Below are 14,731 nucleotides of genomic sequence, written 5' to 3'. Positions count from 1 at the left end.
TAATAAAATAAGTGTTGAGTTTAGCTTGAACGCTGATTCGAAGACCGCACTATAGATACCATTTTCGGGAGTGGGAGGTGATGCTCACCTGCATCGTGTATAAAAGTGGCTCGCTCACATTGTAGATTTCTTAATACGTCGAGCGGTTACACTATAGTGTTCTTAAATACATCGTTCAGCGTTGTTAGATAGTATTGTTTTAAGTCTCCTGCGATATAGTCTACAGCTAGGCCTAGAGCTCGCGACGGCCTGGAAAAAGGCAAGGAAGTAAGTCCCACTATTCTTACCTTAAAGTTTTATTAATTTTTCTTTTTCTTTATTAACTTAACAACTTATTTTAATCGCGAGCTCTAGGCCGGTTCAGTGGTGGGTGTCTTTAACGCCCAACGCTACTGTAGAAATCCCCTTCTTTCCTAAAATCCTGTAGCTCTTCGTGCTAGATTTAAGTATGCAATGGAGGCCCCTGAAAATAACATTTATGTGAGCTGCGTTAACTCCATACGCATCCCTTTCATTTCATCCTAACATTCACGCCCAAATACTAACACTCTTAATTAATTGTTTTCGGAATCTAACAGCTGACCTTCGGAATGTTACTCCTTTCCTGACAAAAGTATCTGCCACCTTCCCGTGGTTTTTGTTGAGTAGTGGACGTAAAATTCTTTTAGTATTCAGAAGTTTTTGATGCCATGATTTTTCTAAGTTTTTAATAATTTAAAAAATTCTTTAAGTTTTTTACGACCACTAGCCAAGAGCAGATAAAATTCTTATTTATTGACAAAATAGTATTAAGCTACTATGATTTCGTTTATTTTTATTAATTTAAACAAATGGTATTGTTATATTAGTAGATATGAGATGTACAAAGAGGAGAGCAGAAACAAGAAGAAAAATTCCTCGACCAGGAGCTGCATTATTGTATTGCTGGTTTGTATTTTACAGTCATTGCTGTAGCAGGTCTTTTTTCTCTGTTCTCCATTTTTCTTTTATTTTACTGTCTGATGATTTTTTTTCTGTTGACTTTCCACTTTGTTTTTTTTCTCCTCTCTTTGTCTCTTCGATACACACGCATGCGTGCTTGCACTCAAAAAAACATACATACACTCACGTACGTCTCTACTGATTAAAGTGTAAGTTAAGTTATCTTGTATCTGTTCACACAACAAACAAATTTTTTAAATGCAACTCCTTTATCATTCATTCTCTTTACCTGTTTAAGTATTATTTTCACTATAGATTTTACGATGAGTAAGTTTATCGAGGTTAGTAGTAATGAAAAAAATTTTATTAGCTTTTTAAACTCTAATGCACACTAATTATTCTGTCTGGAATTTTCAACTTTGCTATTTCTATAATTTTTGCTATTTGTTTGATCGACTTATTGATTAATAAGACATGTCTTTAAATGTTAGCCGGTTCTTTTTTAAATATTTCCATTCTATGATCAAGTATGAACTCGTATCACTATCAAGTGCATAATAATAAGTCAACTTTTAGTGTTTGACTTGCCTCTCAGTACTTAAAAGTTTGTGTACAGTGAGCATCGCACGGGTTAAAAGTAAATAAACGGCAATGTTTTAAACAATATAACCTCATTAGTTAAATTTCGTAGGACAGAATTTGTAACCTAATTTTACGCAGATGTAAGAGATTTTTTTTTTAACGAAATGCAGAAATAGTAATTTTTAATCAAATTTTGTTATGAAAGTTAATTTATAAGTCATTTGGGTTAAATCTCCGTCAAATTTTGCATTATTCACTAATAATTATATACAATTTCTTAGCTATATCATTAGCTTCCTACAGAACTGCTATGAACAATATTCACGCGCTATGCTATCGGTAAAAAAATTTCAAGGTTTCAAGAAATGCAGTTTAACGAAAATTGAGAAAATTCTTTTTTTTTCAACTTTAATTTGCACAAATATGGTGAAAAATAGGACCTCACAAAAATTTGGATTGCACCATTGGAAAGATCAACCTCGAAAATGGTGTAAAAGATGCTTTATTAATTTGTTGTAAATATATTTTAATGTTTATTAGTCCGGTTGGAAAGAATTCGTCAAATCTTAGAGAAAATCAATTTCAGCGGCTCAAGGACAAAAAGTTGCAAAAAACTCAAACCTTAAAATTTTTGTGTAGATAATAATGTTTATTACTTACGCTTCGTGTATTCTTCTTATCGTATTTGTTTCAACTACAAAAACTATTTCTTTATTTTCGTTATCTTTATTTCAAACCAAATAGCTTACATTTCGGCAGAAAGCGACTAACATTTAAGTGCTTACCGTTTCAGTAATTCTCTTGATACTGATATGCTCCACTACATCATACTCTATTATTGTGTGTATTGGTTTTAGATAATGACTCCTCCTCTACAAGGAGGAACATTTTTTTCAAATTTTTTGTCTATTTGAATGACTCTTTTCAATTTCTTTTACTTTTAGCGCAAAGTGCAACTGTCGGTTTTCGTCCTCAGGCCACACTTAAAGCCCTAATGACGTAGTTTACTCTGTCATTTGTTTTTTGCCTCTACCTTTTGGGAATTATTTAGGAGCTCCATACCTTTTGACCACTTACTAAGCAAGTATGACAGCGAGCGTGAAATTTATAAATTTTGCCTATCTCTAAAAAAGTGTATTTAATTGAATTATGTAACACCATACCGCAAATATCTTTTAAGTTTTTATTACTGGAGACAATACGTATAAGGCTAAATTTATTAATAAAATCGATAAAAAACATTTTATAAGAAACTTTAAAGATTCAAATCGTGTATCACGAAACGATACATTTAATAAATCTTTATGTGTCTTCGGGTAATATCCATATTAATTTTTCACAACATTTTTTGTAAAGGTTAATTTAATTATTAGAAGTGAAAGAACGTTAAATTGTCAAAAATTAAAAAGTTTATCATACCTATAGTTATGAGACAATAAACGAAAAAAAAATGCTACAAAAATATTATACGCACACTACTCGATAAAAAACTACGAAAACGTGGCAGATTCTTTCGCCGGAAATGAACGAGGACAAGAAAAATTTTTACTTATAGTCTTATGCTTATAAAATACTACGGTACTTCAACAGAGTCACTTTAACTCTTGACAACAAGAATCACTAAATTAAGTCCATCCTCACAACGAAAGAAATTTAGTGGGTTCATTACAAAAATTTCTTACAATGTAGGTTAACATAATCAGCTGAGATAAATTATTTAAAGCAACACCTGTTACATTTTGAATTTAATAAACGGTTTATTTGAGTAAGTAGCAAAATATCGAAATTTTTGAATTATAAAAAAAATGTTTCCTGGTGCCTCGCAATATTGTTTTTCAGACGTCTATTTTTACTCCTGTTTTTGTTAATCCAAATATGGTAAAATGGGGTATAGTAGGACAACGCAGAAATTGCAGAGTATAGTGGGACAGGAGGAGAAAATCATGACTGGTAAATTTGTTCGTCAAAATTTGTCCTTAAAAAATTTCCTAATATTCCTTTATCTTTTAGCTAGAAAAGACTCCCAAAATTCATTGTGGTAAACGTTCAAGGGAGAATGAAAAAAAACATTTTATCAAGCTGTCCAAGTACTCGTTTAATGCATACGTCTTAAACGAGGAATTTCGCCCATTTTAGATGTGATACTAAAGTTGACTATCAAGATGATATACCGAAAATAAAACTTTTTTTGTACGTTCAAACTATTTATACGTAATAATATGACACTAAAGAACAAGTTTTATTAATTAGATTTAAAAAAATAATTACTTCGTCATAAAAGATAGCCTGTCCTAGTATACCCTTATTTTCTGCAAACACCATGTAGAAGTGGGACGAGGCTTATCATTGCTGTCCCACTACTGCATCCTTTTTTTTAAAAACTAAGTGGTAGTGGGACAAGTACTTTACAAGACCAATTTCTATTTTTAAAGACTGTGATTTCATGCTTTTTACTACAGTAATCGTGCGAGTGTCATCAGTTTAATCTTTAAAAGTAAAATTAAACTTAAATATATTTGTAGAATTAGTAGTTAAGTGAATGAGAGTATTGTTACCTAGTAAAAAGACATAATCTGAAAACTAACCTTAATGCAATCTGTATTAATCCATCATACCCAATGTAAAAAAATCAACTTTGCAGAAAATGATATATATTTTTAATAATTAATTTTCAGCATACTAATATTGAAAAAAAAACTGAACAAAATCAATACCTCTGAAAATTGTCAACAGAAAAATACAGGTATTAGTTTACTCACATTATATTTTCATTTGGTAATTCAGCCTTTAAAACTTGCTTCTTATCTCAACAGAAGAATCAAATAATTCTCCTTTAAAAATGATATTTTCTGTATCTAATCTTAATTTTAAGACCAAGAAGGAAGCAGCTAAGGAAAACCAACAAGCAGTTTCAAGAGAGTAAAAAAACTGTTAGTAACAAAAAAAAAATTATTTTGAGAATTAAAAACTAAAAAAAAAATTTTAAATAAGAAAAGTAGAATGCAAATAATGACTCAATAGTACAGGAAAAAAAAAAAGTTTATCTAAACTAGTAGACAGTGAAAAAGCATTAAGTGCGTGTGAAGTTCATATATTGCAGAGCAAAATAAAAAGAAATAAAAAAAATTTTAAGACCTTAGAAACTAATATTTATTTAAAACTTGTGTTCACTATTATTTTCGTAGTTTGTATTATTAATAATTATATTATTTAGTTTATGTTGTATTAGACAATATTTTTTCCTTTATTATTAACGGACATAGTGACTAGGGATTTTGAGATATCGTTGAAAAAAATATAAATAAAATAGAAATCCCTATTAATCTATTATTTTTAATATTTGTATACGAGCTCTCAAAAGTGATAAATTAAAAATTGTGTTCTTACATATGCAAATAAGATTTTCATGTACTGCCCCACTACTACCACATACAGTGTCCTACTTCTGCCGTAATCCTCAAAGACTATGTCCCACTACTGCAGATTTCACGACTTATTTGAAAATTTATTTAATTAAACGGGTAATGATAAGCACAGTCAATAAATATTGTTTCCTTGAGTAAAGACCTATATTTTTAATAAAAAAAAAAATTTAGGTGAATTAGCATTTGTGGAACTTCAAAAATGGAAAAAAAATATTTTTTGCTTAAAAAAGTGTCCCACTGTACCCCATTTTACCTTAGTTTGGTAAAATAATGATAATAATAATGAATAAATTAATAAATAAACTTAATTAAATAAATTATAGAGACAACTTTTTTTATCGTCAACCAATCCATCCAGTATCCAAAACTAATAATTGTTTACTGTTGCTTGACAAAAGTAAAGAAAATGAGTTGAAAGTGAATAAAATAAATGAAAGAATGATAGTCTTCGCAGCTAGTATTAATGTGATAATGTAACATCACACAAAGCACGAAATTGCTTAATAACATTTTGTACGCAAAGATAACTTTTATCTACTCTTGAAAACTATCAGTAACAAACGTCTACAAAAGTTTTTTTTTTCTGAAGTAATTTAAGTATAGAAAATTTAAAAACAGTTAACGCATCAAAAAGTGAAAAATACTACAAGAATGATACGTTTACTACTCAACTAAACAACGGCACGGTGGAAGATGCTTTCGTCAGGAAAGGATAAGGAGAACGAATAGGCAACTGCTAGATTCAGTGGAAAATTAGACCATGAGGCACTCGAGTCAATGCACTTATGTTCACAGCTTACGTTAAATTATGATGTTATGGGCATGAAAAGTAAATTGATTTCCACACAAATATAATGAGTGAAAGAAAAAAAATTAATGAACAAGTGAATGTGCATTTGATCACCCACTAAGCAAGTATGACAGCGAGCTTGAAATTTATAAATTTTGCCTAGCTCAAAAAAAGTGTATTAAATTGAATTACAAGACTGAAATAAAATAATCTACAAAACTTTAAATGCATGTAAATAATTGCAGAATATTTGGCTGTGTTTTCTTATTTCTTGAGGTGTAAATCCAACAAACTGTGTGACCGAAAAGGCTATGCTATTCCCAATGCAACTGTTCAGCTAAATATTCCATGATTGTGGATGTTCACTATAGTGAAGTATAATCCTCTTTATTTTGACTTTGTCTGCAATATTGACATGGACATCAACAACAATTAAACAAGGGTGGATAAAAATCAAATGTAAATAATCTTGACCAGCCTATACGGAAGTAAAAGCTAAAAATAGAAACTTTTGTCCTATATTAAAATAAAACATATTAAAATAATCCTCCCACATAATAGGAAATCAATAATTTAATATTAAGCTTAGTTAATAACTAGAATCAAATAAATTTTTATTTCTAAAGCTATAAAAATTTAACTGGGTACTTAAATATTTCACAATAAACATCATATTGCACAAAAATATTTCACATTACAGTAACTACCAATCCAATTGTATGTATTACTTAATCTTGAAGTTTGTTTATCAAAACAAGATACTAGTGTGCGGGGAAGCTTGTTAAGACAAACATTTTTTTACCAGTTTGGAAACACTCATAAAATTTGTCCTTGTGTTGCAAGTCTATATAAAACATTTTTTGTATACTAAAGTGTACTGATTTTAAAAAGATATAACCAACTATTTTCATTCAATACAAAATACCTATCTGTACTTTGGTAAACGTAAATTGCGGCATACGTTTTACTACACTAATATGCTGTGTTACATCGATAACATGTTGGTCATATTGCATTTAATTTTCACGTACAAAGCTATTTTTGATCGTATGTATTAACAAAAGGGTCTCTAGGTTAGAAATAGTTATTTGTATTTTCTGATTGAAGTGTAAGCTCTGCTACAAAGGAAAAAAGGTCTCTTCTTTTTTCATCGCTTCGACACCTTTTTCATTTTTTAAAAGAAAGTTGATGTAATCTTAGGAAGCTTAACGTAAAAACAATTACTTCAGTTAACTTACATGATAATAAAAAATTATTAAAAATTGATTTATTTTGAATCAATAGAATACGCATCTATATACAGTACGTCATACAGTAAGAAAGGAGTTGCATGCGACAGAAAAAAAATGAATTTATTGGTGTGACAAAAATACACCACAACATTTCAGGTGTAGTAAGAGATTAAATAATCTCGACCATTTCCTAACATATTTAATTGCTCAAACATTCCTGTTTATTTTTTTCCTTGAATTTTTACGTCAACAAGCGTTTAAACAGTAAAAATTATGCATTACGCTAAAAATTCGGCAATAACTCATTTTATTATGAGGGGAATGCTTAGGGAAAGTTGTTACCACAATTTAAATAAACAAGGTAAAATAGGTATAAAAATTATAAATGATTCCTAAAACGTTAAAGTCAAGAAACAAACGACTTAGTAAGTTACGTCTTTAGGGTGCAAAGTGCAGCTCAAGGATATAAAGTTGCAAGAAACTTAAACCTTAAAATTTTTGTGTAAATGATAATACTATTTATGACTTGCGCCTCGTGTATTCTTCTTATCATATTTTTATCAACTACAAAAACTATTTCTTCGTTTTCGTTATCAATATTTCAAACCAATTAGCTTACATTTCGACAAAAAGCGACTAGAATTTAAGTGCTTACCGTTTTAGTGATTCTCTTAATACTGATATGCTCCACTACGTCATACTCTATTATTGTGTGTATTGGTTTTAGATAATGACTCCTCCTCTACAAGGAGGAACATTTTTTTCAAATTCTTTGTCTATTTGAAAGACTCTTTTCAATTTCTTTAACTTTTGGCGCAAAGTGCAACTGTCGGTTTTCGTCCTCAGGCCACACTTTAAGCCCTAATGACGTAGTTTACTCTGTCATTTGTTTTTTGCCTCTACCTTTTGGAAATTATTTATGAGTTCTATACCTTTTGTCTGTTTTTTTTTTCTCAATCATGGCAATGTCTTTTTTTAACATTGTTTTCATAAGCTAAGATACAGTTACAGAATTTTTAACTTAAACAAAAACTTTTACGGATCAAACGCTTGTTGATGCGAAAAACTAAGAGGAAAATATAAAACAAAAATAAAAAAATAATAATACAATGTTTTATCTAAACTTTCTTATAAAAAAAAATACTAGAAATCATAGACTATGAGTCCACTTTTACATCACAGCCGAAGTCGAGCTTATATTTACTATTGTGGGGGATAAACTATTTATTTGAAATTAAAAACTACTAGTTGTAGTAAACGATATGACGTACTCTACGTGTATCAAAGTACAAAGGTATGTAATATGGGATGAGCATACTAGCCATATATTTTTTCAATTATTACATTTTAGTAAAAAAAAAGAAAAAATGTACTGTGCGTAAATTCGCAAGAGACGAACAAATTATATGTATGAGTTCATGCCAATCTAAAACTATTTGTCTTGGCAAACTCACCCAGATAATATTATTTAGCTTAAATGAATATAGCACACATACTCTTTAAAAATAGTAAATAGATACTATTTAATGTCATTTGTTGTTTATGTCGAATAACAGAAGTTAAGGCATTCGTATAAATATTAAAGATGTAAGGTTACGCAAACACAAAATTGTTTTGTACCATTTACATTTGCTCGATGGAAAGGAATGACTTTTAAAGTTTTTATAATTACAGATGAGGAGCTCCTAGTAGCTTATCACTACATCTTCAGTACTTTCCATTGCAGTAAAAAATCTTAACCTTACACTCTTTCTGGGTGCCAGGCAACCGATTAATATCATTATTTTTAACCGTACAATAAATGAGTTTTTGAAACGAAGAGACTTAATCAGAAATTCAAAGACAAAAACTGTATACTTAGTATTCATATTTTGAATATTATCTTTTTGCCCAGTGCTTTGTTGAATGTCGTGACCTCTAAACGTTTGACTCTTTTGTTAAATAATTTTTTTTCGACAAAATAAAAAGTTTTGTGTTGCTGTTCCACAGCAATTTTTAAAATGCTAATTGAGATTAAATGCCTCTTTGTTCGTTAGTGGAGATGACTCTGAGGAATTTTTATAAAGCAAGAGGTTAGTGATGTTAAGTACCAGGTGAAAAAGGCTCTTGCGATCTGTTTATACCTACTCTAAAAACATTGGTCAAATTGGTTAAAATTATCAAGTAATGAATGGCACCCTATCAGACTATGTGAACTCTTGCGGGTAATCACTTGTAACACAAATATCTCGATTTTTCTACGATAACCTTTAATCTAGTAACTGTACCAGTAGTCGGGCGCTTAAGCGTGAGAAATCTATAACAATATATTTTAGTAAAAATACGTGACAAAAATAATGCGAAATTCTCAATATTTTAAATAGCCAAAACGTTATTTTCAATATTAACCAAAAAAAATTATGATTAACCGCAAGAAAATCACTCAATTGACATAAATAGTCAGCTGTACGGTGTTCCAGTAGTTGGACCAGCAAAAATATGATGGCCTAGTGTCCCGAAATATTAGTACTAGTAATTGGCCACTGTACTTAATAGTCACATCAGATCTATATTTAGTAGGGTGTGAAGTACTTAAGTAAGTACATGTAATTATACGGTAAGTAAATTGATAAAGGGTTCTATAATTATACAACTAAATTATGCAAAAGTATTTATTAAGGTACAAGTACACGTTTTTGGCGTATAATATTTTGATTGAAATTAACGCTTAAAACCTAGACTAGCTAGTTTTATGATTACTGACACATTTTAAAATACTTTATTACTTGAAGTACAATACTCCGTCAGTCTTTTATGTTTTTATTACAACGTTTTTTCTTAATTGCACGAGCTTCTTCATTTCTGCGCTAATTTTTTTTCTTTCTTATATAAAAGTATTTATTAAGTTTTAAAAAATTATACACATCCTCTTGTGTGTAATTTCTTTGATACGGCTTCTTTTTTTCTTTTTTTTTTTCTTCTCTTTGCCCATCTTAGTCAACTGTAATTAAGTACAAATTAACAAAAGTTCAATGGTTGTATTTGCTTTGAGGTTAAATTATAAGTACAGTTTATTTATATTTTTTTCATTGATTTTAACTACTTGATAACATTCAACGATACTGCATAAATAGTAAGCAATAAGTATACAGGCAACTTCCATGTTGTAAGTACTTACATTATGTATAAAACTTTAAAAATCTAAGTAAGTATACAAAAGACGTCTTTGAACAGCCGTGTTTGCACTTACTATTTACGATGTGTCAAGCATTGGGACTGCAATTTTCATCGTCCGATGTCTGATTGCCTAATAGATGGCCACCTGGCCAAACACTGGGGTGCAAAATTTCAAACTGATTTATTGGTACCAATACATGCGCACTTACAATTTTGATACAAAATGTCATCGAGTACAACAGTTTTTATTTTTTATTTATATTTGACATAATATAAGTCATTGTAAAATTTTAAAACATGCGAAAATATGTTATGTTCAACTTTTGTCACCTTATAAAAAAATTGACTTTTCTAAATAACTAGCTAAGAAGAGCATGCGTGCTTGAACTGACTTATGATGGCTTTATTTGTACATTATTATACACCTTATAAACAATTACTTGACGTCAGGTTCTTATTATACTTATAAATAAAGGTACACACAGTGATATTCAACACATATTATTATGAAACTGTGGGCCAAAAGCCTAATAATCTATATTTTTCATGTAAGTGTCCCACGGCTGGGCAGTGGCCGACCACTGGTACAGTTACCTTACGAGAAATTCTAATGGATGAGAAATTTTACTTCAAAATTTTTATAATTTTGCTAAGAGAAAAAAGTCTACAAAAATAATTACTTTTTAGTTAATGAAAACCTTAGACATTTTTAAGTGGCTATTGTGCCCTCAGAAGACAAAATATTGTTTATCAGTCATGCCCACCAAACCAGAGCGGGTACACAGACCCACTCTGAAAAGATAAACAAATATTTCTTATAAAGTAAACTCAGCAGCCTTGAAAAAAAAAACGGTGCTTGCATCTAAGGCACAATTATACTTAAAACCCGGCTCCTTAAACAAGATTTCTTTACGTTGCGCCCAAGGAACAAAATCCCATTAAAATAGTAGAAATATATAATAAGAAAAAACTTGCTCTTGTTTTTCCACAGTAACTTTTAAAATTTTTGTTCAAATATAAATCCTCTTTGTTTGCTACTAGAGGTAATTTCTAGAAATTTTTTTTGAAATAAAAGCGTATTGTAGTATTAGTAGTAACGAAATAAGTGTTCAGTTTAGCTTGAGCGTTGATTCGAAGACCCCACTATAGATACCATTTTCGGGAGTGGGAGGAGATACTCACCTGCAGCGTGTATAAAAGCGGTTCGCTCACATTGTGGATTTCTTGATACGTCCAGCCGTTACACTATAGTGTTCTTAAATACATCGTTCAGCGTTGTTAGATAGTATTGTTTTAAGTCTCCTGCGATATAGTCTACAGCTAGGCCTAGAGCTCGCGACGGCCTGGAAAAAGGCAAGGAAGTAAGTCCCACTATTCTTACCTTAAAGTTTTATTAATTTTTCTTTTTCTTTATTAACTTAACAACTTATTTTAATCGCGAGCTCTAGGCCGGTTCAGTGGTGGGTGTCTTTAACGCCCAACGCTACTGTAGAAATCCCCTTCTTTCCTAAAATCCTGTAGCTCTTCGTGCTAGATTTAAGTATGCAATGGAGGCCCCTGAAAATAACATTTATGTGAGCTGCGTTAACTCCATACGCATCCCTTTCATTTCATCCTAACATTCACGACCAAATACTAACACACTCAACTAATTTCTTATAGAATCTAACAGCTGCCAATTTATTATCCTGATCCTTTCCTGACAAAAGTATCTGCCACCTTCCCGTGGTTTTTGTTGAGTAGTGGACGTAAAATTCTTTAAGTATTTAGTAATTTTTTAAGCCATGATTTTTCTTAGTTTTCAATAATTTTCAAGATTCAAATAAAAATTTTTTTAAGTTTTTTACGACCACTAGCCAAGAGCAGATGAAATCCTCATTTATTGACGAAATAGTATCAAGCTATTATGATTTAGTTTATTTTTATTACTTAAAACTAATGGTATTGTTCTATAAGAAGAAAAGATATGTACAAAGAGGAGAGCAGAAACAAGAAGAAAAATTCCTCGACCAGGAGCTACATTATGAAATTGCTGGTTTGTATTTTACAGTCATTGCTGTAGCAGGTCTTGTTTCTCTGTTTTTCATTTTTTTCTATTTTGCTATCTGACGATTTTTTTTCTGTTGCCTTTTCACTTTGTCTATTTTTTCTCCTTTCTTTGTCTTTTCAATACACAAGCATGCGTGCGTGCAATTAAAAAGAACATACATACACTCACGTACGTCTCTACTGATTAAAGTGTAAGTTAAGTTATCTTGTATCTGTTCACACAACAAACAAATTTTTTAAATGCAACTCCTTCATCATACATTCTCTTTACCTGTTTAAGTATTATTTTCACTATAGATTTTACGATGAGTAAGTTTATCGAGGTTAGTAGTAATGAGAAAAATTTTATTAGTTTTCAAACTCTAATGTACACTGATAATTTTGTCTAAAATTCTCAACTTTGCCATTTCTATACTTCTTGGTATTTGTTTAACCAATTTATTGCTTAATGAGTAGTAAGGACGTCATTGTTTTCATTCTATCACCAATACACGTGAAAGATGTGTTGCCATGATTTTTTGAACTTCTTAATAATTTGATTATTTGAAAAAAAAATTTGTAAAAGTTTTTTGCGACCACTAGCCACTAGATAAAAAATCTTACCTATGCTTTAATCCTTCTAAATCAAATTTCAAAAATCGACACATTATTAACGACATGTCTTTGAATGTTAGCCAGTTCTTTTTTAAATAACTTAATTCTACGATCAAGTATGAACTTATATCACTATCGACGTGCATAATAATAAGTTAACTTTTAGTAATTGACTTGCCTCTCAGTACTTAAAAGTTTGTCCACAGAGAGCATCGCACGGGTTAAAAGTCAATAAACGGCTATATTATAAACAATATAACCTCATTAGTTAAATTCCGTAGGACAGAATTTGTAACCTAATTTTACGCAGATGTAAAAAATTTTTTTTTTATCGAAATGCAGAAATAGTAATTTTCAATAAAATTTTGATTTACAAGTTAATTTATAAGTTATTTGGGCTAAATCTCCGTCAAATTTTGCATTATTCACTAATAATTATATACAATTTCTTAGCTATATCATTAGCTTCCCACAGAACTGCTATGAACAATATTCACGCACTATACTATTGGTAAAAGAATTCCAAGGTTTTAAGGAAGGCAGTGTTAACGAAAATTACGAAAACTCTTTTTTTTTTCACTTTAATTTGCACAAATATGGTGAAAAATAGTACGTTACAAAAATTTGGATTGCACCATTGAAAAGATCAACCTCGAAAATGGTCTAAATGATGCTTTATCAATTTGTTGTACAAATATTTTAATGTTAATTAGTCTGGTTGGAAAGAATTCGTCAAATCTTGGAGACAATTAATTTCAGCGGCTCAAGGAAAAAAAGCTGCAAGAAACTCAAACCTGAAAATTTTTGTGTAAATGATAATACTATTTATGACTTGCGCCTCGTGTATTCTTCTTATCATATTTTTATCAACTACAAAAACTATTTCGTTGTTTTCGTTATCAATATTTCAAACCAATTAGCTTACATTTCGACAGAAAGCGACTGATATTTACGCACTTAACGTTTCAGTAATTCTCATGATACTGATATGTTCTACTACGTCATACTCTATTATTGTGTGTGTCGTATGGAATGACTATTATCGAATAATCTGGTTTTAGATAATGACTTCTCCACTACGAGAAGGAACATTTTTTTCAAATTCTTTGTCTATTTGAAAGACTCTTTTCAATTTCTTTAACTTTTGGCGCAAAGTGCAACTGTCGGTTTTCGTCCTCAGGCCACACTTTAAGCCCTAATGACGTAGTTTACTCTGTCATTTGTTTTTTGTCTTTACCTTTTGGGAATTATTTATGAGTTCCATACCTTTTGTCTGTTTTTTTTTTCTCAATCATGGCAATGTCTTTTTTTAACATTGTTTTCATAAGCTAAGATACAGTTACAGAATTTTTAACTTAAACAAAAACTTTTACGGATCAAACGCTTGTTGATGCGAAAAACTAAGAGGAAAATATAAAACAAAAATAAAAAAATAATAATACAATGTTATAATAAATAATCAGTGAACTCAAATGGTAATGCTGCTTACTTCCGTATATTATTGAACGACGTTTCGACCCGTACAGAAACAAGTTTCAAGGCCCTCATCAGGTTCAAATAAAATCTACACAAGAATTACAATTAACTATTAGTATTAATAAATTATACAATAAAATTTCACTTCGACGCTAAATTAAAACTTACAATTGACCGCTCAAACGGGTCGCGTCAGGCAACGCGCTGGATGTTATTATTGCCAATACAAATATGTAAAATTTGCAAGCGCTTATATAGCTTAAATTGTCTATGTATTAGAATGTAAATATACGTTGTGATAGTTAATACAAATGCTGTCCCTATCTATAAGTCAATAAGTGTGGCTACTAAGATATCGAAATACTAAAAGCGAGAAGTACAAGCATAAGTCAATAATTTTTAATTATTATCAAAGAACAGTTTATAACAATTTTTTAAATTATTAGTATCGAACATTCTATTAAAATTATTATCATTATTAATCTGTACGTGTAACATTTCTAAGA

The sequence above is a fragment of the Copidosoma floridanum genome, unplaced genomic scaffold (assembly GCF_036245765.1).
Source record: "Copidosoma floridanum isolate Cflo_tuat_1 unplaced genomic scaffold, Cflo_Japanese_pri ptg000001l, whole genome shotgun sequence".
NCBI lineage: Eukaryota > Metazoa > Arthropoda > Insecta > Hymenoptera > Encyrtidae > Copidosoma > Copidosoma floridanum.
The sequence above is the reverse complement of the archived record's forward strand: the minus strand, read 5'-3'. Positions refer to the sequence as shown.